Raw genomic sequence first — 12,845 nt, 5'->3', positions numbered from 1 at the left:
AGCAAACAAATTTTGAAAACGTATTTTTTTTCGAAATCCCCAAGCTATTCTAAGGTGCGAACACTTTTTTAATTCTGAATACTTTTGAAAAAAGGAACAATTTTTTTGAAAACACAATCAGTTTTTACAAAGCGAATTGTGTCGCATTTTCCTTACAGATGTTTTTGGAATTTCATAAATTATTTGCGTTAAAAATGAGCATTTCGAAATTGTTCAAAAAATATTCATGAAATGATTGATTTTCTAACATGTTTAGATAAATGTTCGCTCCTGTCTGTTCTTATAAATGTGACTACCTAGCGTCATGTGCAGCCTTCAGGGCCAGTGGCTAGCTGGCGTTGCGCTCTGAATGCGAGAACCAGAGTTGCAGTCCTGTGAATACGCTGTATAGCGTATTTTTCTTTTGTCGCCTAGTAAGTTTTCGTCGCTCCTTATAAAAGACAACTGCCTTTGTGTAGTTATATAAGAAAAAAGTTCGTTGTTATTACAAATGTACTAAAAATTTATTATCATTATGAAAATAAATAACAAAAAAATGGAAAAGAGAAAACATAGGAGCACGAGTGATTACACTAATGGGCCGGCCCGATTCGTCTTAATGTCCTGCCAGCCGGTCAACGCCCAGAATTTGACTTGCCACGTCAGCGAATACCAGCTAAACAGGCTCAAGGTTCAAAATAGACCGGGATCAGAAAGTTCGGTGTGCTGATTTCCGGGATTGCAAGTTCAGGGTTTGATTTAGCTTTCGTCTATAAGTTCAAGGTTTTTTAGACTTTTTCCTAAAGCAAATGCAATCAGTGCATGTCATGTGACATTGTCGTCTTTTATGGTAGATAACTTTTCTTCTACTCACTATCTCTGCCTTGAAACCCCCCTTCTTTAATAAAAAATAATACATTTTTCGTAGCAGGATAAACGTATTGCGCCATGAAGCAAGTGCAATCGGTACATGCACACCGATATGTTCTCTGTAGCAAAAATTTACTGGATTTTTTTTTCAAAATCCATCATATCTCCACATCTCGACTCAATTTTTTCAGATTCGTCTCAACTAATATTACAACCACCACCGTGGCATCTGGTCCTTCTTGAATCCTTGTCGATAGCTACCGTCTTGTCCTCCTCAAATCCTTGTCGCTAGCAATCTTGGCATTGCACGGTCGTAACGGTCGCTGCTAAGAATTGTGACGCACACAGCAGGTCTTGTGGTGGTGTGTCTGATACAACTGCAGAGTGTCCATTTGTGTTTGTGCTTCTGTTAGGCAAGTCTGGTCAGTATGCATGTAAGTGTAGTCAATTCATAGTTGAACTATCATGTATAGCAAAGAACAGTGTAGTAATAAAGATAAGAGGGTTGTAAATATGCAGGTATGGCCAAAAAAAATGACATCAATAGTTAAACTTTGTTTTCATGTAATTATATTTCTATACCGAACGTCAATAATTTCTCATTACCAAACGTCAATAATTTCTCACCGTCCAAGAGTGTCAGCTCCTTACTGACATGTAGTACTTTACATGTATTAAAATTTAAAAGGGATAGGAGTTTCTTTGCTTCACATAGCCTCTGTAGAAACGTAATGACTAAAATACTAATAAATCTAATGGTTCCAATAAATAGAAATTCAGGGATAGGAGTTTCTACAGCTTGGACGAATGGTGGTACCATCCATATAATTCATCTGAGCAGTACCTAGTGACTTGTTTCACAATCAAGTAGTTCTGGAAGCCCCTTAAAGCATAGAAGTAAGTCACCATACTCTTCCTACTCCGGGCGAAAATCAATCCTTGTTCCCTCCCCATGGAGCATGGAACATATACATCAGCAGTTCATGTTCACTCCTTAAATGGTCATTCAGAGAAGCATGTAGCCTGCTGCAAAAATATAGTAAATCCTGTCCAAAGCAACAATCTCTAAGATACAACCATATCTACTTCAAATGCAATAAAAAAATTAGTGCTTGTGTTTCCAAAAACAAATGTTAACATCTCTGGCTATATTACTTTGAATCGAGATATCTGCTATGGAGTTCATGAAATATATTTTGTAGATAATGGCTCATCCAAGTTAAGTACATGTATAGACATGAACAAAGCAATGTAAAGGCCATACTGTAATAATCACAAATCTTCAGCATATCACCTTGATAAAGTATTAGTATAAAACTATAAATACTCTAAAGGAACGTCTTTTACTCAATGATAAGCAACTCAATTTCTATTAATAACTTAACTGGCAATATAACTTGTTCATATGCGATAAAACTTATCATGGAAATTAGCACAAGCTATGTAGTCTGTTGCTTGTGTGCTCTCCTATATAACTACTTGGTAAACGCACAAGCAGCACATTTACCTACTCATCATGTGAAACTCTGCAGGAAGCTTCACAAATGCACTCACCTTTCTGAAAAGCATAGTAGACACCACGATTGTTCAAACTATACGAGATTAAAAAAAACTAACACGAGAACCTCGTATCAGCCGGCGAGGGACGTGCTCGCCAATTTTTTGGCGACCGATTTCGGCGCCCTGGATGCGCCCACGAGTTGGCAGAAGTAACACTGAGCCTTCGGGGCGAGCCAATATTTTGGCGATGGTCCAAACAGGGTCCAAATCGTAGGGGCGTGCCAAAAAATTGATAGGGTCGGCGTTGGTGCTAATCCAAACGGCCCCTAAGCCTCATGTGGATAGAAAAGGATGACAGGCTTGCTACCGAGAATATACTGATTACAGAAAAAGGATGTCAGGCTTGCTTCTAGTTCTTGAGTTTTTGGTCAGATATCACCTCATCAACCAAGATTCTTAAATGCAGCCTCAATAACCTCATTTCAGTTCCTGCTTTGTCAACTATTTCATCAATGCAGGCTCAATAACTGTCCAGATCTAAACCCGTTATCAAAATACTCAGGATATTAGCTACCGATGAGCATTCACAAGCGAGATATCTAAAACATTTAATAAATCTCACGAGGTGAACACTTACTTGGAAATACTTTGGAAGAGTGTTGTATTTACAGACCTCTTGAAATGCCAGTAGGGTCATTACATGCCGCAGATGTAGAACATATGCCGGGCATATTGTGCTTAAGCCACCAAAGACTTAAAGTCTCGGGAATAAGTAGGTGGTCGCGTCCAACATTGTGATTGATCATTAAAATAGTATTCCAACTAAAAATATTCAATTCTTAGGTGGTCGTGTCCAACATTGTGATCTCCTTTTATTCATTTTGATGACAAGTATTTTCGGACGGAGGGCATTTCATCAAACACCTGAAAGGTATAGTTTAATTAGTATCAGTACGTAGTGATTCTTGCTACCATGAATTTAGATATATATATATATATAGAGAGAGAGAGAGGGAGGGATCATAGTATGCATCGTCCTTCACTTATCTAGTGCGAGGAACTACAGATAGAAAGGAGAAATATGCTTGGCACTGATGGATATAGAATGCAGTGCATCATAACCAAATATGGACAAAGCGGCAATGGCTGTAAAAGCAATCACGTGATGAAAATTTGCAAATGGGAACATGGAACAAAAACAGCAAAAGTTTCCATGGAAATAATGTACAGTAGTAAAGGAACCCTGAAAATGGCTGTAAAAGCAATCACGTGACCGATTAGATACTCCCTGTCGTAAAGGACCCTAACATATAAAGTTGTACTATTTCATCAGATACCTTATTAGCGCAATAGTACGTCTTTCCATATGCCTAGACCCTGCGACCGATAACATACTCCCTGTCGTTGCAGAAGAATGGAAACTGCACAGGCAAGGCAAGCAGTGACGGCAAAACTTATATAGTTTGTAATGCTTTCCAGAAATATTGCCAGGGATATCACGCAGATAGTGGCAATGCAGTACTGCAGCGGGCATTCTAGAATGAAACAAAGCGACCAATTTTTTTAATCCTAAGCTATAGTATAGTATCTTGTATGTCTAAACACTGAATTACTGAACCGAATTTCATTGCAATCAGTATCACAAATCTACATCTCTCATCAACAATCCAAAAACAGTACAATAATTGATATAATTTTGAAAAGTTCAGACACCGTTGCTCTTGAATTGTAAGGCTATGTATGAATCAACTTTGAAAGACTACACACACAAAATTCTTCAGTTATGCAGTCGCTCAACTAAAAAACTAACTAAGAAGGCTTCATGCATACCTCGGGATCTCTTCTCCAGGCCTGGTACCGCATCGTCGGCAATGTGTGTTCCATCATGTGTAGGCCGGGCCGCCGTCCTTCTCTTCGACGGCCCTCCCTGCATCAAGTCAATGTGCTCACTGAAATTGTTGCTCCAGCGCCACAGAAGCCGCCTTTGCTCTACACGATTTACAATCAAATCAGGCGACCACAACACTGTCCACAACACGCACACACAGGCCGCACCCTCTGCCTGTAGCCGCCGACTCGCGTGCACCCTCAAGCACAAACCTGCATGCACCTCTGCCGACTGGCCTCTGACACATACGCTCTGCAATACACTGAGTTTGAGGGGATGATTACATAATTCTGAAAAGGTTCAAGAATTGTATATCTTTTAAAAGCATAAACAACATAATTCAGAATCTACTGGTGCAAAACTTACACATTCACAACTTTCCCTTTAGTAGTTTTTTAAATGCATAAAGAACATCATATTTCTCATGGGCGACCTGCTGGTTGCACAAATACTCCAGGAAAACCATAGCTGATTAGTTTCACTTCTTTCTAGATTTCCATTTTGCGCTAGTCCACCAAGTCCTCCACCAATATCCGCGACAACCCCGTGGCATGGTAAGTGAAGGATACATCACAAATACTCTGAAAAAGGATGAAAAATAAACATAATTGTCAAATGAAGATATGGAACAACCGGAGAGGCTTACGTTCAAGCTGAAAGAGCCATGATCCCACAGGTCTTAATCCGTCCCTTCATGTAAATAACAATGGAATTGATACAATACATTAATATAGCATTTGACAAACAATAAGCAAGAAGAGGATTGATGCTTCATTCTCTAATACATGTCTTTAGTTCCTGCATACACACTGGACGGATTTAATTCAGATGAAGATAAGGAAAAACGGGTGCACCCTTCCTATGCACATGGCATATCCATTAGAGAATTAGTGGCAGTGGTTAAGCTAAAGAGTCTGGAATTACATTACACAAAAAGAGAACAGGGAAATGTGTAGACATCATATCATACAGCTAGAATGCTAAACATTGCTCCTAACTGAACTGAACTAAGATGGCAGCCAAATCTGAACTTGAACTCAACTAAATGGCAACTTGAGCTAATATAATTGGTCCAAAAAGATCATTTTAAAACTGCATCGGAGATAACCATGGAAATAATTTATAGAACATAAAAAAGAAAAACAACGTTTGGCTTCTTGTAACCGTACAAGTTGCAGGAATATACAACCAGAATTATCTTTGGGTGCCCAAAACAACTTCACTTCAATTACTCACTATACAATTTGGTTCTGTAAAATGGTAGATCGGAAGTTTCTTTCTGGTTGATACAATAACTATGCATGAGGTGCTAGCTCCAGTAAAGTAGTATATGTTAGTTCTACCAGATTGCAATAATATCGGATAAGCCTCCAAATAGGTGCATGTTGACAAGAAAATATGACTGGTATACTAAGTATTCACTATAACATGCATGCTTTCTTAATGGTAATATTTGTTGATTTCCATATTCTGCAAATACGAACGACTGATGCTTTCCCACCACGAATGCATTTTTTACTACCCCACACTAAAGTATTGGAGTACTATGCAACCCCACACCAAAGTATTGGAGTAGTACTGACAACAACACACTAACAATAGCACCGTACCTACAGAGTCTCTCGAGGTCTTTCTTTAACTCAGGAGCGTACTTCAGCCCTGACATATCGAACCTGAACCTGAAAACAACGATTGTCGGTTTAATAGATAGTGCATATGCACAACCAAGTGATAGTTTAACTGGACATCAAAATCCCGTTGTCCACAGGCGTAATTTAAACCCTGCCGGGCATGAAGATCATGGCACGCACCATTCTAAGAAAACTAAGAAATTTTATTTGTCGTGGATGTGGTGGTGAGAACACAAAACAGCAGGGGCACACCAAGCAGACGTGCACAGCAGCAGCAACCAGCAACATCCACACACACACATTAGCAAGCAAGCATTGAGATCTGCCAAGGCCGTATGGGGCAAGATAAGCGATACATGCTTGAACATACGTGCACGGGAGTAGGGAATATGTCGAGGGCGCGGCGGCGTACCTGTCTTGTTAGCGTGGCCGTGGGTGGAGACGGAGGCTGGTAGCGGCTCCCCAGGAAGAAGACCTTCTTCCGCCACAATGCCATCACCGCACACGGGCGCCAGCATCCTCATGACGGCACCCATCCTCGACGACCCCTCTTGCTCTTCCTTCTGCCATCATGGTGGTGGTGTCCGTGGAGGGCATCCGGTGGCGGGTAGCAGCAGGGAAGCGGCGGCGGGTGAGAACCCTAGCTGGATGAGGGGAAGAAATTGGGAGGGGCATGGCCAGGGAAGGAACAAGATGGAGGCGATCTCGTACCTCGGCGGCGGCGGAGGCGATGGAGGGGATCGAGGGGAGCGGCCTGATAGAACTTTGGATTCGAGTAGGCTAGTAGATCCGGTGAACCTACCTTGTCCGGCAGTGGATGAACTCGAGCCGGAGGCCCTCGTGGTGCTGGGGCGCACGGCGATGGCGGAGAGTGGGCGAGGTGGTGAAGCTTCCCGTGAGCACCGCGCTAACCCTACATCGGTAGGGATTGTAGGTGGGGATTGTGGCAGCGATTAACCTCGTGAATAGCGCCTCGGCCCCCACCTCTGTTTATATAGCGCGGGTCACAGGGGCCCACCAACCATGGTTTGGTTGGGCGCCCCCGATCAGGGCGCGAGTCAGGGGCCCGTTCGACCCGTTGGGCTCGAACGGGAGAGAGATCAACCTAACATTCTCCCCCTTGATCTCAACTTTACTTTTAACTTTATACTTTCTAGTTTATCTGTTTCATCACATATTGGTACATAGAGCATGTTTCATCGTCACGGCTTAATTGCCGTTAGAATCATACAGCTACAACATACGTTATGTTCAGAAACAAATTCTGTTCCTTTTGGGCCTATCCAGGAGTCATAAGGCTTTCCCTTAAACCCATGCCGGCTAAGTGTTCCTTGAACACATTGGGTGGTAAGCCTTTCGTTAGCGGATCCGCAAGCATATCCTTTGTCCTTATATGCTCGAGACTTATAGTTTGATCCTGGATTTTATCTTTCACAACATAATACCTTATCTCTATTGTTTTGGCAGCATTACTCGACTTGTTGTTGTGAGCGTAAAAAACCGCGGCTGGTTGTCGCAGTACATCTTTAGTGGTTTGTGAATACAATCTACCACTTTCAAGTCGGGTACAAATTTCTTTAGCCATATCGCATGCCCCGTGGCTTCGAAGCATGCTATGAATTCTGCATACATCGTGGATGATGCAACTATCGACTGTTTGGAGCTTTTCCACAAAATAGCTCCCCCAGCGAGGGTGAATATGTATCCTGACGTGGATTTTCTATCATCTCTGTCCCTCGCAAAATCTGCGTCTGAATACCCTTTTATCTCTAGGGAATCACTTCTCCTGTATATTAGCATGTAGTCCTTCGTGCCTTGCGCATAACGCAATGCTTTCTTTACCATCTTCCAGTGCTCTAGGCCTGGATTCTCTTGATATCTACCGAGTACCCCGGTGATAAAAGCTAAGTCAGGGCGAGTGCACACTTGTGCATACTGTAAGCTGCCAACTGCCGAATCATATGGTACTGCTTTCATTTGATCGATCTCATACTGGTTCTTGGGACATTGGAGTTTCCCAAAACTATCGCCCTTGACTATTGGAGCAGGTGTGGCTTTACTCGCATGCATATTATACTTTTTAAGAACCTTTTCTAAATATGCTTTCTGAGATAGTCCTAAGACTCCATTGTTCCTATCTCGGTGAATTTCTATGCCCAAAACATATGATGCTTCACCAAGATCTGTTATGTCAAAATTTGAGGATAAGTATTTCTTTGTTTCTTGTAGTAGACTAACATCACTACTAGCAAGCAGGATATCATCCACATACAAGATTAGGAAAATATATTTCCCATTTTTAAACATTGCATAAATGCAATTATCCTCAATATTTTCTTTAAATCCAAAACTTTTAATCGTTTGATTAAACTTTAGATACCACTGCCGAGAGGCTTGTCTTAATCCATAAATGGATTTCTTCAGGCGGCATCCCATATTTTCCTTGCCTTCCATGATAAAACCCTTGGGTTGTTTCATGTAGACCTTTTCTTTTAAATCACCATTCAGAAATGTCGTCTTAACATCCATTTGATGTAACTCTAAATCAAAATGAGCAACTAATGCCATTATGATTCTGAAGGAATCCTTACATGAGACTGGAGAAAATGTCTCATTGTAATCTATCCCTTCTCTTTGTGTAAATCCTTTTGCCACGAGTCGTGCTTTATACTTTTCTATATTCCCTTTAGAGTCATACTTAATTTTGTAGACCCATTTACAGCCTACTATTTTGGCTCCTTTGGGAATTTCCTCTAAGTCCCAAACATCTTTGGAACTCATTGATTTCATCTCGTCTTCCATTGCCTTCATCTAGTTCGATGAATGAGGGCTTCTCATGGCTTCTTCATATGAGGTGGGATCTTTTTCCATATGAACCATTTCTGTGTTATAAACTTTAAAGTCAGTAGAAATAGCTGACTTTCTTGGTCTTGTAGACCTTCTAAGGGCCTCAGTTTCTGGCACATTTTGTGCCTCAACTTCTGGCACTTCTTCTAAAATTTGTTGTTGCACCTCCCTTTCATGCTCAACAACGGGTTCAGTCGGCTCCTGACGGACAGGTTCCGGATCTTCCCCCATAGCTGTCATGGGTGGAGTTGCAACTGGTAGTGAGAAAAATGGCTCCTGAATCATCGGATTAGGTGCATGCACCCTCTTCTCCTCAAGATCAATTTTCCGAGCTACCAAGCTCCCCCTCATCATTTCGTCCTCTAAGAAGACTGCATGCCTCATTTCTACAAACTTTGTATATCTGTCAGGGCAGTAGAAACGAAAACCTTTTGATCTGTCTGGATAGCCAATAAAGTGGCAACTTACTATTTTGGGATCTAACTTTGCAATGTTTGGATTAAACATTTTGGCCTCAGCAGGGCACCCCCACACCTTGAAGTGTTGTAGGGAGGGCACCTGTCCTGTCCATAGCTCGTACAGTGTTTTGGGCACCGACTTGCTTGGTACTCTATCGAGAATGTGAATGGTGGTTTTAAGCGCCTCCATCCATAATCCCAATGGCAAGTTGGAATAACTCATCATGCTGCGCACCATATCCATAAGTGTACGGTTGCGCCTTTCAGCTACTCCATTCTTTTCTCTCAGAGTGGGATACATTAAAAGCACATGAGTTATCATATTTTTCTCTTGCTAGAATTTCTCCCGCCATACGGGATTTTTGACATAATATTATGTCAGCTTTACCCCGTTACGCAGGTATTTTCCCAGACTTTTTCCGCCATGCAGGTTTTATCATAATCATCTTTTCCCGCCATGCGGGTAATTCCCTGTAAGGGAACATAAATGCCAGATTGGCTCTTTTGACTGCATATTCGATCATCAAATTTAGGAATAAATCTGAATGCTCTTTGACACACATGCTTGATCCGACGTTGGTCAAATTAAACACGCATGTTACTTTTTTCATCTCAAATCATGTTGACTGAAAAAAAACTTCTTCATAGAGAGTACATGAAAGACATTCATCAACCAAGATTCTGAATGATCTATCTCTTTTCTTTTTATGCCATTCTTTAGAGAGAACATACTCCCTCACGTTATGACTTTTCTTGGTCATCTTTTGGGTCACAAGTACCCAGCCATTCGCTTTCACTAATGAAAGCATGCAAAACTTTTAGTCTGAGAAAACTTAGCCAATAATCAACAATGATGGGCATAAAAAATAACCCTACGGGTCTGGTTAAAAGAAATGCACATTAAACTTTTGAAACTTTCTTTTATATTCTAAATCACCATTGTGGCAGAATTAGAATAAACATCATCCTTATACATTAATTCCATATCACCGTTGGGCGGAAATGGAAATAATGCATATAACTTATAAACAATGTGATGATAGTATTTCTATTAAACAACTTTACTAAGAATTAATCTTCACCATCAACTTTATTGCATCGGGAACAAGAAATATACATTTCTCTAGTTCAAGAGCATTTCTTGATCTTTATCCGTTCTCTGAAAATTGACCACTTTGATACAAAACTTATCAGAGATTTAAACTTTGAACATAAGACTTATAGAATTATAGCATTGTTATCATCAACGTTGGTCAGAAAATAACAATACCACATTTTAACTTTAAAACAAATATCTTTCTTTTGTCGTAGTGGAAACTATCTGCATCTTATTTCACCCACAGGGGAAAAACATTGCTAAGAACATTTCTTCCAATTAAATTTTCCCGTTGGTTCCAATTTAATTGGAGGATAAAAACTTTTACTTTGCAGCGAAAACTTTATAATATTCTATTCAAAAATAATTCTGTACTCTTTTACTCTCTAAGCAATTTTAACCGGTTGGTTCAAAAAATGCATTAGAGAAGCAACAATTTAATATCTTACTTTAGTTCGATTCACTTTTAAAAGAGCACCTTTAAATTTCAATAATGAAACATGATCATGTTATTAACAACGTTGGTCATAAAAATAACATAATCATTTTCATTTTAATAATCACTTTAACATGCTCTTAAAAACTTAATACTATGTAAACTTTTATTTTCTTTGTAAAAGAGCATTAATTATTTACGCAGCGGAAAACATGAATAAAAAATCATGAACTTTTTAAGCTTTACATAAACTTTTCTTTGACCGAATAAGAAATCATGAACTTTTTTAATTTTCTTTATAAAATTTCATGAACATTTATTTTCTGAAAATTTCCTTTTTGCATTTTCAAAAACTTTTTCTGTCACTTTTCTATTTTCTAGACAAAATTTTCGTTGGAAAAAATTGCATAGGAAAGCTATTTAAAATCTGCCCAGAAACTGGACAAAATCGACAGCAGCAACGGCGTGCGGCTAAGGCCTCGGCCCAGCCGGCCTGGACCCAGCGCGCCCGCGGCGGCTGGCCACGGCCCAGCGGCGACTGCGCCCGGCCTCCCTCTCTTTCGGCCCAGTGGCCCAGGTCGGGGCTAGGGTTTCGATCTAGACAGTCCATAGCGATCCGACGGACCAACGTCGTTTTCGCCTGATCAAAGTCGATCGATGCGGTGAGGGGCGAGGCGAACCCTAGTCATTTCCTCCCCCTCGCGCCGCTCGGTTCGTTCTCGCCGCTCCCACTGGCTGAGCACGGGGATGCGCCCCGGCCGCCCTGTCCGGCCGCCGGCGGCGGCGGCTGAAGCCACCGCGCCGCGCGCCTCCTCTCCCTTTCTTTCCTCCCTGTTCTTTCTCCTGTGGCAGAGAGAGAGAGCAGCGTGGCTGAGCCCTCCTCTTCCCCACTGCGCGTGACGACGGTCGAGTGGCGGTGAGGTTGGAGTTGCGCCGGCCGTCGGCGACGCCGTGGATCTACCACCGCGCCGGAGCCCCTCCCCTATCCTTTCTCCCTCCTTTGTATGTACTGTCTCCATCCACCACCTCCCCACAGAGAGAAAGAGAGGCAACTGCCGCACGACGGCGACCTAGATGGACGGAGCGGCTGCGCCCCTGCCGACCCCTTCGCCGGTCGCGCGTTCCCCTTGTGGTGAGCGCGCCGCCGTCGAATGGGTCGGTGGTGGAGTTCTTTGCCCCTGAAAAGGGGTGGTGTTCTTCTTCTCGATGCCTCGGCTTGCCGATGCGCATCGAGATCGAGAGGAACGGCGCGGCCTTGCGGCGGCACAACTTTTCTTCTTTGCCCTTCTAGGGTTCTTTGGGGGAGGGAAACTTTTTTTTCTTTTTCTGTTTTTGTTTCTTTGTACCGAAATCAACTAGCCCGATCTGGCTGATACCATTGATAGAACTTTGGATCGGAGTAGGCTAGTAGATCCGGTGAACCTACCTTGTCCGGCAGTGGATGAACTCGAGCCGGAGGCCATCGTGGTGCTGGGGCGCACTGCGATGGCGGAGAGTGGGCGAGGTGGTGGAGCTTCCCGTGAGCACCGCGCTAACCCTAGATCGGTAGGGATTGTAGGTGGGGATTGTGGCAGCGATTAACCTCGTGAATAGCGCCCCGGCCCCCACCTCTATTTATATAGCGCGGGTCACAGGGGCCCACCAACCATGGTTTGGTTGGGCGCCCCCGATCAGGGCGCGAGTCAGGGACCCGTTCGACCCGTTGGGCTCGAACGGGAGAGAGATCAACCTAACACGGCCACCATGTAGAAAGACATCGGTGTTTCTCCTTGGCGCTCGTTCAGTGGGGAAGCACCGGCTGTGACGGCTGCGAGGCATGGATGGCTGGCGGCGTGACGGCTACAGCCGGCGTCGGCGTTCGTGGTTGGGACTGCAATGGCGTGGGCGAACAAGGAGAGGCGTGAGTAGGTTTCGGTCTCAGATGGGGATGGAAAGGAGAGATGCGTACATGGTGAGGGGGCGAGATACCGGCGGCGTATGGAACCCTAGCCCAGGTCCGCAATGAAGGCGGCGGCTCGTCTCGTTCCTCGGCGGCGGCTCGTCTCGGATCGGCGGCATTTCAGGGATCCGCGAGCGTGAGGGCGGCGGCGAAGGTATGGATGCGAGTGCGAGGGCAGCGGCGACCTGGAGGCGGCGGCTC

General features: G+C 43.1%; 1 long non-coding RNA gene across 1 annotated transcript; it reads right to left on the bottom strand.

The window, feature by feature from the left end:
• Positions 1-862: 862 nt before the first annotated feature.
• Positions 863-6,765, bottom strand: LOC109748035 (uncharacterized). The gene is made up of 10 exons (XR_012204982.1): positions 6,580-6,765; positions 6,281-6,512; positions 5,848-5,916; positions 4,604-4,818; positions 4,405-4,499; positions 4,180-4,276; positions 3,687-3,770; positions 3,023-3,273; positions 1,694-1,895; positions 863-1,255 (listed from the first exon to the last, which is right to left on the bottom strand). It is a non-coding gene; the product is annotated as an uncharacterized lncRNA (long non-coding RNA).
• Between the last annotated feature and the right edge of the window lie 6,080 nt (positions 6,766-12,845).

Source organism: Aegilops tauschii, chromosome 3, assembly GCF_002575655.3.
Source record: "Aegilops tauschii subsp. strangulata cultivar AL8/78 chromosome 3, Aet v6.0, whole genome shotgun sequence".
Taxonomy (NCBI): Eukaryota; Viridiplantae; Streptophyta; class Magnoliopsida; order Poales; family Poaceae; genus Aegilops; species Aegilops tauschii.
The sequence above is the reverse complement of the archived record's forward strand: the minus strand, read 5'-3'. Positions and strand labels throughout refer to the sequence as shown.